The 22,052-nt window shown below is 42.5% G+C and overlaps 1 non-coding gene and 1 pseudogene across 1 annotated transcript; both read left to right on the forward strand.

Annotated features, from left to right (window-relative positions):
* Positions 1–12,611: 12,611 nt before the first annotated feature.
* Positions 12,612–12,751, forward strand: LOC121032522 (small nucleolar RNA SNORA7). The gene has a single exon (XR_005791344.1). It is a non-coding gene; the product is annotated as a small nucleolar RNA SNORA7 (small nucleolar RNA).
* Positions 12,752–12,823: 72 nt separating this feature from the next.
* LOC121032391 (60S ribosomal protein L32-like) lies at positions 12,824–13,258 on the forward strand (annotated as a pseudogene).
* Positions 13,259–22,052: the final 8,794 nt, after the last annotated feature.

Genomic DNA, 22,052 nt, shown 5'->3' on the forward strand with positions numbered 1-22,052 from the left:
CATCTTTTCTAAATATTTTGGTCTCCTAGTCTTCCTTTCACATCTAGTGGGGGAATACAGACCAAAGCAGATCTTTGTAAGAGCTGAGGGGCTGTAAGGGAGACAGGGAAGGTAGTTCTGGGTGAGTTAATTAGCTGGATATTAGAAACAAGGGCTAACTCATATTAGAAACTAGAACAAACAATTATTTGGTGCCAGTTATGTGCAAAGCATTATAGGACAGCACTGGCTACAAGTTAAAGTCACTCTGAGGCTATTAAAAATTCTGATACTCAGGCTGTACCCCAAACCAATTAAGTCAGAACCTCTGGAGGCAAGAAGTGGGCAACAGTATTTTTTAAAAGCTCTCCAGGTGATTCCAATGTGCAGCCAAAGCCACATTACCTTGGCACTTACTAGAAATACACCCCAGACCCACTGAATCAGATCTGCAATATGACAATAGTCCCAGGTGATTCATCTGCACAGCAGAGTCTGAGAAGCTCTGATGAGGGACGAGGGGTCAGCCAGTGGGGAGGGCAGACTACCTCCATTTTCTCCTGAGCTCTTCCACAGTGTGGCTTCCACTCCATCACTTGGCTAAAATCACTCTTATCCAGGCCACCAGCTACCCTGTATTGCTAAATCCACCACTCCTCTTTCTCAAAGGCCAAGAACTACCCCCCTCCTCAAACCTCCTTATCTGCCTCCTCTGACTCCTCCCACTCTGTTGTTTGAGTTTCAGCTCTACAGTGGCTCTGGTGGCTCTCCCTCTTCCCCTCCTACCCTCTGCCTCATGGAATCCTCCACCTCCTGCGGCTTTCACGGTCATCTCTCTGATGGTGACCCCAAGACTGAGTCTCTTCAACTTTAGATTGTTATTTTCAATTTGTTTCTGGACACATCTACTTGGATTATTCCACAGGCAACTCAGAACTTGAGGCTTATGGATGAGTGAGAAAAAGTAGGTTTGATACAGCATTTGGAGTATGACTCACTCAAAATTGAACCTATCTGTAGGAGTATATATCTGTAGAGAAATGTGTAGAAGGATAGCCAGCAAACATTTAATAGCATTTGTTTCCGAGAGGTGGGATTTCCGATGATTTGTCTCTTCTTTTTAAGTGAGTGGCATCATTCTCATTCAAACGGTAGGGCTATTAAAAGACAACCACTATCTCAGAAGGTCTGTTATCTTTCCTAAACAGCAAACTTCTTAGCCATTATCCTTAGGAAGACTGTCCTATCCTTTTCCCGAGTCACTTATGCTTGCTTTCTCCTTATTTAGGGGAAAGGGTATAACCTTGAGGGGCTCAGCAGGAACCAGCTGGCACACTCAAATTAGGATGTTCAAGGAGCTTTTAATAACAAGGTTGTTTACAAATATGTGGGCAGGGTGTAAAGAAACCACAAGGAATTGCACGGAACCCCTGGGGTGCCTACCCCAGACCTGTAGGGGAGAGAGCATGAGTGGTTATCAGAGCTGGGATGGGGGCTGTATGAAGAGGGCCCTCTGAAAGGAGTTCAGACCGGGGGGCCCAGGACAACTGGATCTGGAAGGTCAAGACAAAGGTTTCTAACACTGCAAAGGACACTTGATTCCTCTTCTTACAATTTCTGAGAGGGCTGGAACCTCCAGTCCTTTTCCTGCCTATTCCCCACTCCACAGCCCAGATGGATCTATCAGAAATGAGGTATCTTTACTCTTTCTATTAAACCTTTCTATCCCTCTCCATGACCTCAGGATAAACTTAGACTCCATAGTTTAGCACCTAAGTCCCTTTGTGATCTGGCTCCTTGGCCAGCCTCATCTTTTAGCTCCTGTTCTCTCAGCCTCTACAAATCCAGCCATGCAGAATGTCTTGCCTGTTCCCCCAAGGGCCATGTTTTTTTCTGCATCCAGGGATTTCCACATACTGCCCCTTCTGCCCTGAGGGTTGCCTCCCCTAAACTACTACCACTCACCCTCCTTTTCTTCTCATCCTTTGGGGCTTAGCCAACACCTCCTTTAGGAAGTCTTCCTGGATTCTGAAAAGCTGGATTTAGGAGACTGGGCTGAACCACAGGCAGCCAGTTTCTCCTCTCAATCTGCAAGTCCATGAGTCATTCCTCCTCCCAGGGGGAATAAAAGAGGGAGTAGAAAGGCCAGAGTATTCCTCCCATACATTTCTTCCCTGTAGACTAGACTATTCAGTTCCTTGAACTTTCAGCCTCCAGAACGGGGAACAATAAACGTCTGTTGTTATAAACCATCTAGTCTGTGGTATTTTGTTATAGCAGCACGAATGGACTAAGACAATCCCCTATCTGTTTTGATTTGGTGTTTGTTGACTTATTTATGGACTCTCACTCCACTAGACCATAAACTTTATGAGGTCAGGGACCATGCCCATTTTGTTCCTACGCATATCCACAGCACCCAGCACTGTAGCTGGTGAGTGGTGGTGGGGGGGGGGGGGGAGTACAACAAATAGTGTGGGAACTGAAGCTTGTAATAATTTATTTCAACCCCATCATACTTTATAGACTACATGGATAAATGTTAATGCACTCTTGGAAGTGTCTGAGAAAAAAAATCACGAAGATTGTACTATCTGTATTACCAGCCTTGGGGGCTGCGTAGAGCTTCCCGACCTGACCTAAACATCCCTGGGTTGATGGACAACGAAGAGACTGTTTGGGTCTCCACTCCACACAGTGTGCTTGGGGCAGGGCGGTCCCTGCTAATAATGCCTGGCTCTGAATTCTTCTCAGAATGCGTTCAACAATTCAGAGGACTTAGGGGTCAAGATGGAGAGGAGGAGATTATGTCGAGGGCCAGTCTGTGTTTAGCCTATACTTTACTTGTAGTCCTTGAACTAATTTGATTCCTTTGTCAAGAAACCAGAGGCATTGGTTCATAGCTTTTAAAAGAAAGAGCCAGCAGGGGGTGTTTTGTTCCTTCGCGCCAGGGTTAGCCTCCTCGTTGACATCGGAAGCTCTTTCTTTGATTGGAATTCATTTCGTTGATCATTTTGGCTCCTATTGGCGATATACAGGACTTCACCATTTTCGTTATTTCACAATTTTCATATATCATGATTTCAGGGTTTATATCCTCTAGGAGAAATTTTAATATAATGAAACGATTTTACATATATTATTTGTTCCATCATGTAATGAAAGCCCAAGTTACAAAGAGCAAACAAACAAAAATCACAGGTTTTTAATGGAGAGGTTTGAGGTTGAATGGGACAATAACCTATTTTAAACAATTTAATCAGTCTCCGTTGTGACACGCTCCAAAAGGCAAAAATGTATTCCAAGAGGTAGTTTGGAAGTCAGTGTTTCAGTGTGACAGATTCTGCAGCTTTGATCCTGCTGCTCGCTTGCCGCTTACCGTAGCAAGAGTATTTGCCTATAAGCCCCGGGTTCCTTTTACTTCAGGGGAACGTGCATGCCCCAGGGCCTGTGGGTCCTCCAAAGGGTGTCCTGGGTCTCTTCCCCGTGACAAAATTAGAGACCTTGGAAGAAATACGTTTTTCTGAAGCTTTGTGGAATTCAGATACCCACTGCCAAACTTTTAATTGACAAATCCATTGATTAATTATTGGCGTTATTTAAGTGGATGGCTTAAAACATTAGACATTCATAGGAAAGGGAGGATGAGAGAGAGACATACAGGGGCTACAGCACTGAGGCGTCTGATCGAGTCAGAATGGAAGCAGTTCCAAGGAAGGAGCCCTGGGGTCCTGGTTCCACTTCCCTCCATAAGCCTCATCTTCCTGCAGCAAAAATGAGAGAACTTGGCCCAGGTGATGAGGATGTGGGAATAAAATGAGAATATGTGTGCACAAATATTTTCTTTTTTTTTTTTTTAGTTTATTTATTTTTGAGAGAGAGAAAGTGTGTGCACGAGCAGGGGAGAAGCAGAGAGAGGAGAGAGAGAATCCCAAGCTCTGTCAGTACAGAGCCTGACAAAGGGCTCGATCTTTCGAACTGTGAGATCATGACCTGAGCCGGAACCAAGGGTCGGACACTTAGCCGACTGAGCCACCCAGGTGCACCTGATTTTCTTTTAATTGAGGTATAATTTACATAAAGTATAATTTGCCCTTTTTAGCATATATTTCTGTCAGTTTTGACAATGGGTATAGTCATGCAACCTAGCACCACAATCAATATATAGAATAATTCCATCACCCCCTAAAATTCTCCTGTGCCCCTTCCTGGTCAACGCCTTAGACCTTGAAAACCACCACTGACCTGTTTTCTGTATCTATAATTTTGCCCGTTCTAGAATGTCACAGAAATCACATCATACATTATGTAGCCTGTCGGCTCTAGCTTCTTTCGCTTTGCATTTGGGACTCATTCATGCATAGGTCACTGGCCCATATTTTTGACTGGTAGGTAGTATTTCACTGAGAGATGCACTAGTTTGTTTATCCTTTTACCAACTGAAGGACATTTGGGTTGTTTCCAGCTTAGACCAGTTTTGATAATGAATAGAGCTGCCATAAGCATCTGCAAACAGGTTTTTGTGCAAACATCAGTTTTCGTTTCTCTTGGATGTATACCTACAAGTGGGATCATTGAGTCTCATGGTATGTGTATGTTTAACTGTATCAAAAACTGCCAAACCGTGTTCCAAAGCGGCTGTACGATTTTGCTTCCCCACCAGCAATGGATGAGTGTATGACAACATTTTGAAGAATAAAAATGTCTACGTATCACTTATAAAAGCGGGTGGAAAGCAATTTCCCCAGGACTGAGAAGGGCGACTGAGAGACAGCTCTGAATTGTTTGCCAAACTAGCCCACAGAACCCACAGAAATCAGCTGAGAAGGTTTACTGAGTCTTTGGAGCAAATGCTACAAAGAATATTGTTTATTTAGGAACACAGTTAACGCTAGCAGACATTTATTGAGCCCTTACCATGCCCGGGGCCTTGGGTTTCATGCTCTACAGGAATCTTCACAACGATCCTATTTGTTATTCCACCTTACAGGTCAGGACATGAGGCCCAGAAAGGGTAAGCAACATGCCAAACAAAAGCAACCCAGCTTATAAGAGAACTAACAGGGAATAAAATCCAGGTGTATTGGATTCCAGACACTGTACCCTAAAAACTGCTCCCTTATGCTGGCCTTTTAGCTCCTTATAATTACTAGTTATTAGCGTTCATCAGAGTCTCCCTTCTGCTTCTCCTTGCACACAAAAACCGGGCCCAGGAACATTGGGCAGAACTTAAGTTTTGTGCCTGGCAACTCTAGACCTTTCTGTTGCTGTTCTTTCCATCCGAACCCACAGGGCTTCCCTACCAGGCTCAGTCCTCTGCTCTCAGCCTTCCCAGCTTCCTCCGAATCATGCTATAAGTCACACGTCATTTCTTTGGAGAATATTCTGGGAAGAAAGCCTCTTGCCATTGAATGCAGCAAAGTCCAATGGAATGACCTTTCCCTTCCAGTTTGAGAAGGTCAGGCTAAGAGTCTTCTGCCAAGAGCTGGAGCTGGTTCTCTCTCTCCAGCTCTTGCTTCTTTAAAAGTAAATTAAATTAGTTTAGTTAAAACTTTTTTTTGATGTTTATTTATTTTGAGAGAGACAGAGAGAGAGAGAGAGAGGGCCAAGCACGCGTGTGAGTGGGGGAGGGGTAGAGAGAGTGGGGAGACAGAGACAGAGCATGAGCAGGGGAGGAGCAGAGAGAGAGAGACACACACAGAATCCGAAACAGGCTCCAGGCTCCGAGCCGTCAGCACAGAGCCCGATGCTGGGCTCGAACTCACAAACTGTGAGATCGTGACCTGAGCTGAAGTCTGACACTCAACTGACTGAGCCACCCAAGCTCCTGCTTTGATGTGGGTCCATTCCTGCCACCACACAGAAGCACAAGGAGGCAGAGTTTTAGGGGGGCATTGTTGGTTGCCTCAGAGTGTCTTGGAATCCTAAGGGCCATTTAGCTGTGATTTAGAGCTGACAGGGACCCTGTAAATCACACATTCTAACCCCTCAGACCCACAGCATCAATTCACTGTGGAACTGTGACTCTATCAGTTACTGGCTGTGTGACCTTGGGCAAGGTGACTAACCTCTCTGTGCCTAAGTTTCTCCGTCCATAAAATAGGGAAGTGATACACACAGGGTGTTTTAAGGACTGAATGAACAATGATTAGACCACAGTGCAGGCAAATCGTAAGTGCTTAATAAATGATAGCTTAATATTGATACAACACAGACACTGTAAGGGATACTTCTAATGTCAATGTTTTCTCAGAGCAGGGCTAGAGTTAGGCTGTGTGGTGCCTCAAATGAGATGCTTATCTGGGACACAGGAGAAATTTGAGGCTAAGAATGGATTGGCAAATTAGTTAGCTTTGTGATCTTGAGCAGTCCCTGAACTTCTCCCTCACTTATCTTCAGTGATTACCTCTGACAACTGCTCCTTATGGCTGCCACTCAGATCTCCTAAAGTAAAAAAATAAAAAGAAACTGACCAGTCCTTTCCTTCAGATGATCACATCCTCCTTTATTCTACTCAGGATAGTTTTAGAAGAAAGGATCCTTGCAACTAGACAAACTTTCTGTGTGTACTCCCAGAAAGATGAAGCTCTTACTGTGTAATAGAGATCGTAATAGCCACGGCACCGAGCATTTCCGCTGAGTTGGGTGCGGTGCTAAGCCCTGCCCAGCGAACATGACAGAAGCTGGAGTTGAGCAAGGTCAAGTAACTTGCCCAATGTCATTTAGCTGGTAGGTGGCAGAACCAGGGTCTGAAACCAAGTCTCTCTGATGCCGAAATGTGTGCTCTTCACCGCAGCACTGCTGCTTTGATTAGGAACATAACAGAGAGCTTTAGAGTGGAAAGGAACCTTGGAAATGACCTAGTCATAGCACCCCAAACCATTCCTTTTAATCAACAATAGCATAGCTGCCGTTATCTCTATTAAGTTACTCCCTGCTGGCTCCAGTTCGTAGAATAGCGAGTTGGAGAAGCGCGGCTTGCAAAGGCTTGCAAATTCCTTGTGTGGCTTGAGACCCCTTCCGTGGTCAGTGTAGTTTGAAGTTGTCATGCACTTGACAGAGGTGGCCGTTCAAGGGGTGTCAGGGTATTGAAAGGGAGCAGTTGGAGATGCTGGTTCCCTGAAGCTGCGAAGGAGATCTTGAGGTATCTAGAGCACTCAGATGCTCTTTCCAGGGGTGAGTGGGGAAAATGCTGCTGGGGCTGTCATATAACTTTCCAGAATCCAACCATTTCTTCCAAATGTCAGCACTGAACTCCGTGCTTCTGTCATTCTGCTCCGGGCTTGGTAGGGATGGCAGTGACTGGCACAACCTGTTGCTGGCTGAAAACAACACAGTCACCCCACGCTCTTCCTTCCCGTCATTGCCGGGGCCTGTGTGACCTTGAACAAGTCTCTCGAGGATCAATTGAATAGTTCAGACTGCAAGCATACTGGTTAAAATAAATAGATAAATAGAAATGATAATGTGTGAACAATTGTTCTGTATTTATAGAAAGGTATTCCTCTAGGCCACACTTCCCCCACCTCTGTAGCAGGATTACAAGCCAAATGTTGTGGCAATTCAAGGAGAATGAGAGGAAATTTGCTTTGAAATAGGAGGAGAAACTGACCTGGCTGGTTTGGTAACTGGTCCAAAGAACACAGTGTCCTCTGGAGGCTGACAGCTGCTGGAGTAAGTCTGTTCCTCTTGACGCTGTCAGACCGACCCTCTCTGGCCAGTTGACTCATGGCAAGCGGAGAAGGTCAATGACATTTCTGGAAAGCCCACTCTATCCTTCACAGTGAGATGTGCTGAGGTGGGAGACGATAGAGATTTTTATGTATTGATGAATAACGGGAAGATGTCCACAGTGAAAAGTGATTCCAATGAGGCAGGTTACAAAACAATACATGGCATAGCATCACATGTAGATTCTTTTTTTTTTTTTTAATTTTTTTTTTCAACGTTTATTTATTTTTGGGACAGGGAGAGACAGAGCATGAACAGGGGAGGGGCAGAGAGAGAGGGAGACACAGAATCGGAAACAGGCTCCAGGCTCCGAGCCATCAGCCCAGAGCCCGACGCGGGGCTCGAACTCACGGACCGCGAGATCGTGACCTGGCTGAAGTCGGACGCTTGACCGACTGCGCCACCCAGGCGCCCCTAGATTATTTTTACAAAGGAAAGAACATGGGTAAATTATCAGAAAGAACGTATACAAATGGGATTGAAGAAGGCAGAGTGGGGATTTTCATTATTTTACTGAGTATACTTCGATATTATTTGAATTTTTCCTAAAGAGAATGCATTGCTTTTCTCCCCCCAATTTTCTTTGGTATTTTCTTTAAAGTCAGTTTTACTCACTACTAGGTATTTGTCCAAAGGACACAAAAATGCTGATTCAAAGGGACACATGCAAGCCAATGTTTATAGCAGAGCTATCAACAATAGCCAAATTATGGAAAGAGCCCAAATGTCCATCAACTGATGAATGGATAAAGAAGATGTGGTGTATATATAGACAATGGAATATTACTCGGCCATCAAAAAGAATGACATCTTGCCATTTGCAACAACGTGGAAGGAAGTAGAGGGTACTATGCTAAGCGAAATTAGTCAGAGAAAGACAAATATCGTATGATTTCACTCATATGTGGAATTTAAGAAACAAAACAGGTGAACATAAGGGGAAAGAAAGGAAAAATGAGATAAAAAGCGAGAGGTAGACAAACTATAAGAGACTCGTAAATAAAGAGAACAAACTGAGGGTTGTTGGAGGGGTGTTAGGTGGGGGGTTGGGCTAAATGGGTGATGGGCATTAAGGAGGGTACTTGTTGGGGTGAGCACTGAGTGTTCTATGTAAGGGATGAATCACTAAATTCTACTCCTGAAATCGTTGTCACACTGTATGTTAACTAACTTGGATTAAAAAAAAAAAAGAATTATAAAGAAAATAAAATCAGCTTTACTGAAGTCAAATTTATATATAATTACCAAGTAATTATACATATATATGTAAAAACACTCTTCAAACTGTGTGGTCACATGAGTTTTGGCAAATCTATACAGTCATGTAACCACCATCCCAATCAAGATATGGAACATTTCCATCACCCTTGAAAGTTCTCTTCTGCCTCCTTGCAGTCAATCTCCTACCCTTACTCCCTGCCCCAAGTGACCATCGATCTTATTTTTTAAAAATGGTAGGGGCGCCTGGGTGGCTCAGTTGGTTAAGCGTCCGACTTCGGCTCAGGTCACAATCTCGCGGTCCGTGGGTTCGAGCCCCGCGTCGGGCTCTGTGCTGACTGCTCAGAGCCTGGAACCTGTTTCAGATTCTGTGTCTCCCTCTCTCTCTGACCCTCCCCCGTTCATGCTCTCTCTCTCTCTCTCTCTCTGTCTCAAAAATAAATAAACGTTAAAAAAATTTTTTTTTAAATGGCAATAAATGGGATCATACAGTATGCAGGTAGCTTGTTATGCCTGGCTTCTTTCAGTAGCTTAATGATTTGAGATTTGGTCATGTAGTTAGTTCTTTTTCATACTGATTAGTATTCCATTGTATGATAGTTTATCCATTCACCAATGTGGCTTGTTTTCTGCTTTTGCGAATTACAAATAAAGGTGCTGTAAACATTTTTGTACAAGTCATTGTGTAGATACAAGTTTTCTCTTGGGTAAATACCTAAGAGTGAGATTGTTGGGTCATATATTAAATATATGATTAATTTTATAAGAAAGTGGCAAACTATTTTTCAGAGTCACTGTACCATTTTGCATTCCCACAGTGCCCCACATCTTCATCAGCTTTATTTATTACCAGTTGTTTGGATGAGTCATTCTAGTAGGTATGTAGTGTTATCTCATTATGGTTTTAATTTGCATCTTTCTAATGACTAATAATATCGAACACCTTGCATGTGCTTATTTGCCATGTGTATATTATTTTCAGTGAAGTGCTTCAAATCTTTCATTTATTAAAAAACTGAGTTATCTTCCTGATATGGAACCGTAAGAGTTCTTAATATATTCTGGATATAAGTTTTTTTTTTTTAAGTTTATTTATTTTGAGAGAGAGAGAGAGAGAGAGAGAGAGAGAGAGAGAGGAGTGGCGGGGGGCGGCCCCCGCGGTGCAGATGCAAGGCTCGAACCGTGAGATCATGAACCATGAGATCATGAACTGAGCTGAAACCAAGGGTCAGAGGCTTAGCCATCTGAGCCACCCAGGCGCCTCTGGATATAAGTTCTTTATTAGAAATGTGTTTTTGCAAATATTTTCTCCCAGTCTGTACTTGTTTTTCCATTTTTCTGAATGTTGTCTTTTGAACAGCAAAGGTTTTTCATTTGGTGAAGTGTAATTTATTTATTTTATTTATTTATTTTTTTTATGTAGTTTGCCCTTTTTGTGTCCTATTTAAGAATTATTTGCCTAGGGGTGCCTGGGTGGCTCAGTCAGTTAGGTGTTGACTCTGGCTCAGGTCACCATCTCACAGTCTGTGAGTTCAAATCCCATGTTGGGCTCTGTACTGATCCCTCAGAGGCTGGAGCCTACTTTGGAGTCTGTGTCTCCCTCTCTCTCTGCTCCTCCCCACTTGTACTCTGTCTCTCTCTCTCTCTCTCTCAAAATAAATAAAACATTAAAAAATTAAAAAAAATTATTTGCCTAACCCAATATGACAGATTTTTTTTCTGTATTTTCTCTTAGAACTTTATAGTTTTAGCTCTTACATTTAGGTCTATGATTCATTTTGTGTTCATTTTTAACAGCTTTTTAAACAGATATAATTCACATACCACGCGTTTAATCCATTCAAAGTGTACAATTCAATGTTTGTTTGTATATTTAGAGTTGCAGTCATCAGTATAATCTGATTTTAAACATTTTTATCAAAACAAAAAGAAACGTCATTACCCGTTAGTAGTGTGACTTCATATTTCTCCTCCCACACTCTTAGGTCTAGACTTTCTATCTCTATAGATTTACCTACTGAGTTAGTTTTTATGTATGGTAAAGGTAAGGGTCAAAGTTCATTTTCGCTCATGTCTGTCCAATTGTTACAGCATTGTCATTTGCTGAAGACTATCTTTTCTCTAGTGAACTACTCTGTCATCCTTGTCCATAATCAATTGACCAATATGTGTGAGTCATGTTGAACTCTCTGTTCTGTTTCATTGATCTATGTGTCTGTCCATATGCCAAAACCACACTGTCTTGATTAATATAGTCTCGTAAGAGATTTAAAATGCAATAATGTGAGTCCTCCAATTTTGTTCTTTTTCAAAATAGTTTTGACTACATTCTTTGCATTTCCATATAAATCTTAGGATCAGCTTGTCAATTTCTTTAAAAAAATAAGCAAGGCGGGGAGTTTGATTGGGGTTTCTTTGAATTTTTAGGTTAATTTAGGGAGAATTGACATTTTAACCATATTGAGTCTTTTGATTCATGAACATAGTATCTCTCTTTTTTTTTAGGTCTTCTTTAATTTTTCTCAGCAATAGGTATTACATTTTTTCTTAGACTTATTCCTAAGAATTTCATGATTTTCCGATGCTATTGTAAATGTTATCTTTTAAATTTTAATTTCTGATGGTTTACTGTTAGTACCTTGAAATATGCTTTTGTATATTGACCTTGTATTCTGACTTTACTAAACTCACTTATTTTATTCATTGTTTTATAGATTCTTTGGGATTTTCTACATGGATGATAATATTCTTGTTTTTTTCTAAAGTATATGTCTTTTATTTCTTTATTTTGCCTATTGCACTGTTAAAGAGCACGGATTCAGTGAGAACAGACATTTTGCTGAGTCCCTAATTTTATTTTATTTTTTTCTCGTTTATTTCTTTTTGGGACAGAGAGAGACAGAGCATGAACAGGGGAGGGGCAGAGAGAGAGGGAGACACAGAATCGGAAACAGGCTCCAGGCTCCGAGCCATCAGCCCAGAGCCCGACGCGGGGCTCGAACTCACGGACCGCGAGATCGTGACCTGGCTGAAGTCGGACGCTTAACCGACTGCGCCACCCAGGCGCCCCAGCTGAGTCCCTAATTTTAAAAGGAAGAATATTTTTTTCACCATTAAGTTTGATATCCTCTATCAGCTTGAGAAAGTCACCTTCTATTCCTACTTACCTGAGTATTTTTATTATGAAAAGGTTCTGGATTTTGGCAAATGCTTTTTTTTTTTTTTTTTTTTTTTTTGGTGTGTGTGTGTGGGAAGTTTATTTATTTTTGAGAAAGAGAGAGAGAGAAAACGCATGCGCATGCATGCATGCACATAAGTGGAAGAGGAGCAGAGAGGGAGAGGGAGACAGAATCCAAAGCAGGCTCCAGGCTCTGAGCTGTCACAGCAGAGCTTGATGTGGGGCTTGAACCCACAAACTGTAAGATCATGACCTGATCCAAAGTCGGATGCCTAACCGACTGAGCCACCCTGGCGCCTCTTGGCAAATGCTTTTTTAAAAAATCTATTGAGATAACCCTATGTTTTTTTCCTTTTTTAGTTTACTGATATGGTGACTTTACACTATTGATTTCTTTGAATGTTGAACCAACTTTGCATTCCAGGGATTGATTCTGCATGGATAAATATATATGTTTTTTCCTGGATTTGATTTGCCAAAATTTTATTAAGAATTGTCATGTTTAGACCTCCCACGATCGTGTCTGGAGAGTGGTTGGTATTCTGCCAGGTGTGGAGATGAGAGGGAAAACAAGCTTGGCAGAGGTACCCATTCCATTCCCAGCTTGCTCTGTAGCTGGTGTTTGGAAGACTCCTTGCAACAATGTTCAAGCCCTGAGCAGGAAAGCCTCCTTCCAGGACTCTTTGACACCATCTCTGCCTCATTCTTGAAGGCATCATGGCTGCCTTCAAACCTCTGGTGAAGCCCAAGATTCTTAAAAATAAGACCAAGAAATTCATCTGGCACCAGACTGATAGGTCAAAATCAAGCGCAACCAGCGGAAACCCAGAGGCTTTGACAGTAGAGTGTGCAGAAGATTCAAGGGCCAGATCTTGATGCCCAGCGTTGGTTATAGGAGCAACATGAAAACAAAGCACATGCTGCCCAGTGGTTTCTGGAAGTTTCTAGTCCATAACCTCAAGGAGCTTGAGGTGCCGCTGACGTGCAACAAATCTTACTGTGCAGATTGCTCACAATGTCTCCTCCAAGAACCACGAAGCCATGGTGGAAAGAGCAGCCCCGTTGGCTATCGGTCCCATTGCCAGGCTGTGCAGCAAAGTAAATGAACAGACAGCTTATGTGCATGTCGTATTTGTGTTAATAAAACCATAAAACTACAAAAAAAAAAAAAGAATTGTCATGGTTAGATTCATAAGCATATTATCTCAGAGTTTTTGGTAATATCTTTTTCTGGTTTTTATATCAGGATAATGAAGGGAGACGTGTTCTGCCTCTTCTGTTTCCTGAGAGGATTTGTGTAAAATTGGTACTATTTCTTTATTATTTTCTTCCTCATTTTTTTAGTTTGAATACTTCTACATTATTTGAATCTTGCCTAAAGAGAATGCAATAGTTAAAACTTTTTTTTTTCTATTTTGAGATAATTTTATACTTACATAAAAATTGCAAAAAAACAGTATGGAGAGTTCCCCATTTATCTTTCACCCAGATTTTCCTAATGTTAACATTGTACATGATCATCAAAACCAGGAAAATAACATTGATATATTACTGTTAATTAATTTATATATCTTATTCAAATTTTACCACTTTCCCAATAATGGCCCTATTCTTGTCTAAGATTCCACGGTCCATTTAGTTGCCATGGACCTTTTTCCCCTCTCTCCTTTCAGTACTTTTGAATAATTTAGTATAAAGCCATTAGCTTATGCCAAACAAAGTATTCATCAGTGGGGAGTGGGAGTTTCAGAGATCTGTCATAGACATAGGGGCCCAAATGTGGTGAGGCACATCAATGGATTGGAGTGGTGAGGGCCCAACAGGATTGTTAAGGACTTAGTTGAGAGAGGAGGGCCCTCTATGCAAGGGGAAGGGGTAAGGGTGAGCCCAGAGTGGGTGAGATGATGAGGGCATCTGTACAGGTCTATGATGGTAACAACAGAAGATTGGTTACACATGGGGCTTGATAAAATAAATAAACATACTGAGAATAATGAAAGATAGGTGTTTCTCTATCAGAAAAGGCAATTATGATATGGAGAGGAAGGTAACTAAAATGAATGAATCTTGTGGTATTGGAATAGAATTGAAGGTAACTGTGTAGACTTACGGTTTTCACATGTATCAATAGATACAGAAATATAGATCTCCTGAGCTTCTAGCCTCAGAGCACCTCTGGGAGGAGTAACATCCCAATAGCAATAAGCATACCTACTACCCAGATCTTGACTTCTAAATAACATTCTCCACCAAAGGAAACCTAGGCTCTTTAGAGAAGTGACTGATTTAAGGGTTAGGGCAGGGAAAGTATGAGTCTGGAATATGTTTTTGCATCAGAAATTAAGGAGTTCTAGAAGAATAATGGAGATATGTCAAAAGAACATAGAAGCCAGTGTGATGGGGCTCCCACCTGCCAAATCTGAAATAATTTGAGCATCAAGATAAATAATAATAATTGCAGATCATAATCCATTTAATAAAATGGAAATCAGTGAGTCTATGCTGAAATAAGTCAATGAATAATAAAGAGGGAGAGGGAAAAGCTCTCCTTTATCATGGAATGCCAACTAATGAATGTAAAATAATGATAGAATTAGAAAATCACTTTGGCAACCAAAATAATAAAAATAATTCAGTCAAGAACCCTCATGAAATGCATGCTGGGTGAAAGTTGAGTGAGGAATGATTTATATCACTTCAAAATACCTCCCAACAAATATTTGATGATTAAGAAGGAAAAAGAGGGTAAATTTACGATGGAGAAGTCTGGCACAGAGCACCTAATCAAGTGATCAAGATTAATGTCACAAGTAATGGGACGAATGGGCTTTAAGCACTTGTGATAGAATGTAATCAAGAGCGCAAAGCATCTCTTTTATGATATCCCTGGCAAAAATGCATAATATAAATCTAATCTTGAGGCCACATCAGGCACACCCAAAATAAGTAACTTTCCAGGAAACAGCTAGCCTATAATCTTCAAAAGTTTTGAGTCTGTGAAAGACCAGGAACGACTGGAGAACAATTTCAGATTGAAGCAAGTTGGAGACACACAGTAACTAAATGCTATGTACGATCCTGGCTTGAGTCCCTTTGCTACAAATGATGATATTGGGACAATTAGTGAAGCTTGAATGGAGCACGAGAATTAGGTAACAGTAACGTATTGATGTTGGTTTGTGATTTTAATGGTTATAATATTGTAAAGAGAAGATAGTCTGGAAAAAGAAGCAATTTGTCTACTCAAGACCTGCTACTTCTCTGGTATTCTATATCTTAATTGGCATTATTGCCATCTATCTATCTACCCAGAAACTTAAGCTTAAAACAAGGGAGTCATCCTTCACAGCTTTCTTATAACCTAAAAGTCCATTTGGAGTAATCTAAGTATCTATTAATAGATCAATAATATTATGAAACATCTGTGCCTTGGAATATTATATGGTTATTCTGAAGATCGAGGTAGGTCTGTGTAGCAACATAAAAATAAAAGAAGAAAGTCGTAAAATAGAATATGAAGCAAGACCCCTTTTCTGTCAACTTTTGTACATGCAAAGACCAAGAGAATGTATTCTTTTTTAAAAAATTTTTTAATGTTTATTTATTCTTGAGAGAGAGAGACAGAGACAGAGCCTGAGTGGGAGAGAGGCAGAGCAAGAGAGAGACACAGAACCCAAAGCAGGCTCCAGGCTCAGAGCTGTCAGCACAGTACCTGACGGGGGCCCGAAATCATGAACTGTGAGATCATGACCTGAGCTGAAGTCAGGTGCTTAACTGACTGAGCCACCCAGGTACCCCCAAGGGAATGTATTCTGAAATGTTAAAGATTAGTATCTCTTTGTGTTGGAATTATGAATTTTCTTCTTTTTTGTTCTGTTTGGGTTTTTCTTAGAGTGACACATTTTTTTAATAGAGAAAGAGAGAGGGAGGTACACGTGCACCAACGGGAGAGGGACAGAGAGAGAGAGGGAGAGAGAGAATCTAAAGCAGGCTCCACACTCAGTACAAAACCTGAGATCATGACCTGAGCTGAAATCAAGAGTTCAACATTTAACCATCTGAGCCACTTAACCATCTGACCCACTTAGGTACCCAAGAGTTGCGAATTTTTATTTTATTTATTTATTTTTAAAAGTTTATTTATTTATTTTGAGACAGAGAGTGCAAGCAGGGGAGGAGCAGAGAGAGAGAGAGAGAGAGACACAGAGAGAGAGAATCCCAAGCAGGCCGTGTGCTGTCAGCGCAGGGCCCTACAAGGAGCTTGATCCCACGAACTCTGAGATCATGGCCTGAGCTGAAATCAAGAGTTGGACGCCCAATGGACTGAGCCACCCAGGCACCCCAGTGATGCATTTTTAAAAAGAACAATAAGATACTTTACTTCTGAAAACTTTTTAACATAAATGATGTGGCAGAGACTTACAAAGGAGATAGAAGCTATTCATCTTCAAAGAACTTGAAATCTAATAGGACAGTTTAAAAATTATTTATGTGGCACAGAATACTTACAAAAACAACACAGAGAAAACACAAATGTAGAGGCAAACTGCAGCTCTAAAGAATGTTTGAAGATATAAGAAGGAAGAAAGATGTATGGGAGGACTGAGAGGGACTGAACAAACAAGGCACAACTGGAAAGGTCTTGGTTATGAGATGGATTTTGAATAGGAAGGCAGACAGGCAGGAGGCAGAGAGAAGACTGTTTCCTGAGAGTTGGGGATTAGGCCCCTGGATCAGAGGTTTGAACCAGGAGGATGGCTAGAGGGAGACCCTTAGGGGACATGATAAGCAGATTCCTTCCTCAGTTTTTGTCTTTTCTTTAATTTCTCTCATTTTTTATTCCTCCTTCCCTACTGTTCAGGGCCCTAGGGAACATGCACCCCTTTCACTCCAAGGGAAGCATGGACAAAACTCCCTTAATAGAGCTGAAGGAGTTAATATGAACAAAATTTTTTTATAAAAAAACAAGGTACTATATAAAGAAAATAATGTCTGATAATACAACATAAAAACAAGCCACCCATGTCTGGTTTCTTATTCTAAATAAATTCTGTGAAAATATCTGAGATTTGTACGTAGCCAAAAGTTTCCTGCACTTAAAATAATGTCATGTTAATTCTTAAAGGCCTTAGAATCACTTTGCAGGCATCTGGTTTGGCTTCCTCTCCTCCCAGTTTCTCTGTCTGAACTTAGCCATGTGGTCACTGTGGTCGCCATCTTGTTTCCTAGTCCAGGGAAACTGGTCCAACAAATGCATCTGGTTCCACGTAAGGACAAACTCTAACTCCATTAAAACCCAACCCTGGGGCGCCTGGGTGGCGCAGTCGGTTAAGCGTCCGACTTCAGCCAGGTCACGATCTCGCGGTCCGTGAGTTCGAGCCCCGCATCGGGCTCTGGGCTGATGGCTCAGAGCCTGGAGCCTGTTTCCGATTCTGTGTCTCCCTCTCTCTCTGCCCCTCCCCTGTTCATGCTCTGTCTCTCTCTGTCCCAAAAATAAATAAAAAACGTTGAAAAATTAAAAAAAAAAAAAAAACCCAACCTTGCGGAACCTCTAGAAGCTTCTCATTCTCTTTTAGTACAAGTTAGTAATAAGGGCACACCTAGTTCACAGCTGAGCTGTCTGGCAATACTGATGGTCATCTTTAAGTGCTTCCTACTTAGGTCTTCTGAGATGATTCACTCAAATAAGACTCAATACACAAGGAAGGGTCTTGTAAAAATCTGCCAATTACAGTTTCACAACATGGTAATAACTGCATAGTAAACATCCAATTCACACAGTATGAATTACTATATTTATAGTACAAGGATGGTCATTCTCATTTACCCAGTGAGGTGGTGAAATCTTGCCTGGAGGGCTCATGTTGGGCAGATTGGGAATAGCTTTGCAAGCAAGTGAAAGCTTGAGATACTGTTTCCAGCAATTTTCTCAACGAGGTGGTTTAAAGATTAAAAAACAATCGTGTGAATTTCATCTCCATAAATTAGTTAAAAAAAATACCCAGTTGTGTTCATGTCCAAATCAATATAGGGATATCTGTAAAACCCACCTCAAAGTACAACTAACTTAAATTCCTTCTGTTAAAATAATTACTGTTTATAGTAGTTTCAGGGAGTAATTCAATTTGTACAGGGCTTATGTGAGGGTAATTTTTGCGTAGCTTTTTCTAAGATGAAGGTCTACATCAGGTGTTGTTTTAACTCTGTGACTTTGTTCAGCTCTGTGATGCTGACATTATGTCTTTGAACTTCTGTTATGGGAGACCCTTAGGAAATCCCCTATGGGGTCTGAGCCCTCCTAACACTACCAAGAAATGATTTTAATCTTATCGTGGGAGGCATATAATATGAATAGACTTGTAATTATATATTAATGTTACAAACTCTTTTATAGTACTAACTATATCCTTAGAATTGTATAAATGGTAGCTCATGCAAACCTCTAATAGCCCTCTGAGGCGAGACTGTCATTAGTTCCATACAGGTGAGGCACAGAGAGCTTGTGACGTATCCAAAATAGCATAGCCAGCAAATGGTCGAGCCAGGATTTGAATCCAGTTGGTCCAGTCAGGCTTCAGAGTCTATGTTGTGTAAGCATCATGTTATGGTGCTTATCCATTGTGATTGAACATGGAACTCCAAGAGCTCAATGCCCTTCCCAGAAGATAGGCTGATAGTTGCCATAAAAAAAGAGAAACAACATCTCACAAATTTCCTGTTAAAATAGCTCTTTGCTTAGACATCATACATGCCTTATATTTTAAATCGACACTCATAGCTTGTCAGGTCCCAATGTGGTGTGAGAGTTTGACAGAGTCACCATGGGAGGACAATCTCTGTTCTGAGGAAAGTGATAGTGGAGGCAGACCAGCTCCCCTCCTGACAGGTATGGGCTGCCCCCCTTTGTCCTCCACTCCCAATCCCAGTGAGCTGCCTAGTTTTGGGACCAGGGACCGTGCAGGTAATGGAAGAATCCCACCCTCAGGCAGGGGACAGGGAACAGTGTGGATGTTGCATTTAATGCATTTTGATCAGCCTTTGTCTCGAGGTCCTATAATGCCCACCTTATTCCTATAAATGGAAATGAAAGCACCATCTAGACCAGAGCGGACAGTGCCTCTCATTTTGCCAGTCCTTAAAAAAAGCCACACCGAACATATCAGCTGTATATATTTTGAAACTTAGAAAGAAAAATCTTTATTAGCTGGTGGTATACTCATGTGGTTCGGTCTGTCTGGAATAGACTTAAGACACTATATTGAACGCAGTCATAGCTTTTGCCCTCCACCACATCACATGTTGCTATGAAAATAGCAGGTATGCATTAAACATGGTTATTGATAATGCCTTTGTTATAAAGGTTTTTCTGCGGCTACACAATTGTCTTCACCTACTCTCCTTGCCACTGTTCGGAAGAGAATTTTTAAAGCAGGTCAGTTGGGTTTTATTTGAGAGATCAAAGTGGAATTTTACATGGCATCTGATGAGGATGAAAGAAGAAAAGAATGGGCTCTGAGAAGTCTGACTACCACAGAAAAATAGAGGAAGCTGCGTGGTTAGGGGTGTCCTGCTCATTTTATTTCTGCTTTGCTGTCAGTGACACAAATTGTCCCATAAGCAATAGAAATCTCATGTTCTCCTGGCAGCAGCAAAGATGGCTGATAGGGCAGCTCCCCGATGCTTGTGACCCACACCCTGAGCTTCTCTGGAAGGGAGATGCTCAGAAGTGGCTTCCTTCTAGGAGCAGAGGGTGATACTGGTGCCTTTTTTTTTTTTTTTTTTTTTTTTTTTTTTTGATACTGGTGCCTTTTGAAGGCAACCAGAACAAAGGAAGGATTTCCTCAGTACATGTGGCTGAGAAGGTGGAGACGAGGGTGAAATGCTCCACGTTGTAGAATGGCATGTAGCTTCCTTCATAGTCCAAAGACACTGGAGTCTTCCTGGGTCTGTCTTCTGGGAAGATGTCAGTGAGGAGGTCTGTGAGAGCCAGATAATGGCTCCATGGAGCCCTATACCCCAGGCTTCGTCAGGTTTTAGTTGAAAATCTTTCTTTTTAAAAAAAAAATTTTTTTTTAATGTTTATTTATTTTTGAGAGACAGAGAGAGACAGAGAGAGCAGAGTGTGAGCCGGGGAGGGTCAGAGAGAGATAAAGACACAGAATCTGCAGAGGCTCCGGGCCCTGAGCTGTCAGCACAGAGCCCGACGCGGGGCTCAAACTCACAAGCTGTGAGATCATGACCTGAGCCGAAGTTGGACGCTTAACCGACTGAGCCACCAACGTGCCTCAAAACAGTCTTTCTGATACACAGGTTCTTTGACCATGCCAAGCCCCCAGGAGATGCCACAGGCCACCTCCGTGTCCTAGGAGTGTCTATGTGAGGAGACCCCATAGTGTCGAGGGCAAAGAAGCCGGAGTAGCACTGCGGGTTGGAAGGCACGGACAGTCTGCCCCTGTGTTCATTCTGCTCAGGTCACCCACCACTTGAGGTACACACTGGCTGTTTCCGGGGCTGGGATCACATCCCCTGGGAAGAGAAGAGCAGACGGAGTGCCGGGCAGGCAGCTGAAAGTAGGGATGAGGTCAGTTTGGGAAAGCAGACTTGAGTCCCACAAGGCTGTGGCCCGATGAGTGCTCCTCCGGAGAGGGAGGCCTGCTCCAGGCTCCAGGAGCCGCTGGCTGTCAGAGGACTGCTTCTCTGCGGCAGCCGTGCCTTTTCCTCTCGCAGGACAGGGCACACCTGGGAAATCCAGGGGTGTGTGGTCAGCGTAGGGTCCCAGAAACACCTGCTAGGCAAGGTCGGGCAAGCAGGGTGCCTAGGGCACGGAATTTAAGGAGGTGTTCACTGTTGGGAGTTGGGCAAGTGCCCCACGTCCCCTGGGTTCTGGCTCCTCTCCCAGCTGAGTCCTCAGGAGCCAGTCTTTCTCAGGCTTGATCTTTACTGCCATCCTGAGGCCAACGTCTCAGCTCGGCCTGACCGCTGTGCCCGCACCCACTGCTCACTGCTCCTTCTCCCTGGGCCTGATTCCCTGCGTTGTCCCTCTTCACTGTGAGTATCAATAACCTAGGTGCTTTTCTGAAGGGTTTCGGGACACTCTGGGATTGTAAGAAATGTGAGCAGGAGGCCTGCCTGGAGCCTTCTCTGCATACTCAGGGCATCAGACTACTGTCAAACCTGTCCTAATTTCCAGGGTTTGCCAGATATTTTATTCCCCTTCCCTTCCATAAGTAGCACAGGCTAGTGCCCATTTAGATAGCTTCACCGGGCTTGTTATCCTGAGCAATCTCTAGGGACAGAAAAAGGGAAATGCTTTGAGCTCCAGCCAACAGGTGCCTTCCACATGTATCTTCCCTTAGAGTTTAAAAAAAAAAAAAAAAAAAAAAGTCAGGGCTGCTTCCCAGCTGCAGGGAGAAGTCTGGCCTCCCTTCTCTGTTTCTAGATCCACAGTGGCCACCCCAAGAGCAAGCAGGAATTTTCATTACCTTCGAACTTGTGCAGGAGATGACTGACTTGTTTGCTCTGACACAGTTGTTTACTCCAAAGTGTTGGTCCTCTGGCCCAGTAACTTGGGAAATGGTTTAGCTCAAATGTTTTCACCCCTGGGAGTACCTCTTAAAAATGAAGGATGAGCTGATTTTCTTCTTAGGTATAAGAGGGAGACAGGCAAACTGAACACTCTGCCTCCCAGAAATGGCATACAGAAGAGAGGGGTGCAACCGAGGAACAGCCCCGGCCTCACATTTGCAGGGCCCAGAGCAAGAGATCCTCTCTAGGCCCACACACCATATGTCTTCCTCTTTAAAAGTTATACATCAAGCCGGCGACCTGCTTCACAAAATAACACGTATCCATGCCACAGATACTTTCATAACAACCTAGAAGGTCAGGTTCAAATGGAAACAATTCTTGGACTTCTCAGGATTCTGCACAGGGACACAGCAGCCCA

Source organism: Herpailurus yagouaroundi, unplaced genomic scaffold (assembly GCF_014898765.1).
Source record: "Herpailurus yagouaroundi ecotype Mexico unplaced genomic scaffold, PumYag 141, whole genome shotgun sequence".
Lineage (NCBI taxonomy): Eukaryota > Metazoa > Chordata > Mammalia > Carnivora > Felidae > Herpailurus > Herpailurus yagouaroundi.